This window comes from Micropterus dolomieu, linkage group LG05 (genome assembly GCF_021292245.1).
Source record: "Micropterus dolomieu isolate WLL.071019.BEF.003 ecotype Adirondacks linkage group LG05, ASM2129224v1, whole genome shotgun sequence".
Classification (NCBI taxonomy): Eukaryota; Metazoa; Chordata; class Actinopteri; order Centrarchiformes; family Centrarchidae; genus Micropterus; species Micropterus dolomieu.
Genome location: NC_060154.1, coordinates 29,354,574 through 29,356,132, shown reverse-complemented (window position 1 = coordinate 29,356,132; position 1,559 = coordinate 29,354,574). Strand labels below are relative to the sequence as shown.

The 1,559-nt window shown below is 38.0% G+C and overlaps 2 protein-coding genes across 2 annotated transcripts in view; one reads left to right on the top strand and one right to left on the bottom strand.

Moving 5' to 3' along the window:
• Nucleotides 1-1,559, bottom strand: part of tbl1xr1a (tbl1x receptor 1a) — a 402,448-nt gene that overhangs the window by 154,482 nt on the left and 246,407 nt on the right. The gene's annotated exons all lie outside the window — the stretch shown is intronic.
• Nucleotides 1-1,559, top strand: part of mep1ba (meprin A subunit beta a) — a 59,396-nt gene that overhangs the window by 14,154 nt on the left and 43,683 nt on the right. The gene's annotated exons all lie outside the window — the stretch shown is intronic.

The following is a 1,559-nucleotide window of genomic DNA, read 5'->3' as shown; positions in this document are numbered from 1 at the left end:
AAAACATTCCTGTTAATTTTAGCTCAAGTTACAGCACATTCTTTGATGCAACTCTTCTTTGTAAGGCTTAATGAACAGTTTAAGCTCTAGACATTCTCTGGATCCCAGTTTGTATTTTGTATCCCACTATAACATTTGCTAGGAAACAAGAAACACCACCATATTCACCCCTGTTATTAGTCATGATGTGAAATATACACAAAACAAAATACTTGATAGTAGGCCATAATCTGTGCATTATGGAGTGGAATGCATATTTTGGCAGACTGCATGTCCAGGTAGGACCAGTAGGCTACTTTTATCGCTTTTTGTGTATGAAAAGTGCTGTTTAAATGCAATGCATTGTTAAATTGTTATGATAATAATATACCCTTTAAGGAGGGGATTTCCAGCAATATCCAAAGGCTATCCATGCAGTGGAAACATGGATTACAAGGACAGAATATTGTCTACAATGCTGCATTCAGTTTAATGTACATTTCGTCGCAAGGAAGATAGATTACTATGATTACTGTAGACCAGGGCTATTCAATTACAAATTCAATTGCCATTTTCTCACGAGTTGGGAATCATAAGGATTTTATTGACACACTTGTATTGGTAATCCCTTTTGGCTCAGTTCTTTATTAATGCCCTTATCAGTCCTATTTATTACTAAATAATTGAATATCTTATTTAAAAAAAGAATGTACCATTTTTATTAACTTAACTTAATTAATTTTCCTTTGCAGCGGCTGGTCTGGACCTGCTGGAGGGAGACATCGTACAGGAGGAAGTAAGCTACCCAGATAGCAAACATTATTGAAACTATGTTGAATCAGCATTCTGCTCTCAACGCTAATTTAATTGAATCAATCATCATTTTGCACCATTTTTTAATATTGAAACAATGTTGAAATCATAGCTAACTAAAAATCTTCTACTTCTAAATAGTATGCACAGACACCACAGACTCCAAAAACCAATCTCTTCTGCTGCTCTTTAGGATTTTGCATATCCAGGCGTGTTGAGTATTATATTATATTTGTGTCTAAATTCTGGGCGCGAGATGGGACATTTGTTGCACATGCATAAATTATATGTGTAGTGCTTCTCTACTTTGCTAGTCACCGATGATCCTAATAATGATCAGATTGGAGACAAACTAGCCAATCTGAAATAACCTTAATAATTAGATTTATTGTGTGATTATGTGAATAATGGATTTAGTGCAAGGGAACGATTATCTAAATTAGAAGAACAAGAAGATGATTACTCTATAATGCCGCAAGGGGAAATTCCATGTTTTTTCACTCTTCACATGTAAATGTTTCAGTATTATGCACACACACATATGATACATGGAGAGATGTCAGAGCGAGGGAGCTGCCACTCAGTGCGGGGCCCCGAGCAGTTGGCGGTTCAGCCGCATGCTCAAGGCCACCTGAGGCAGTGGCGGTGAACTGGCATCTCTCTGGCTACCAGTCCATACTCCACATCTCTGGTCCGAGCTGGCCTCAAACCGGCAATCCTCCAGTTCCCACCCAAATCCTTGTGGTCTGAGCTACTGCTACTTTTCT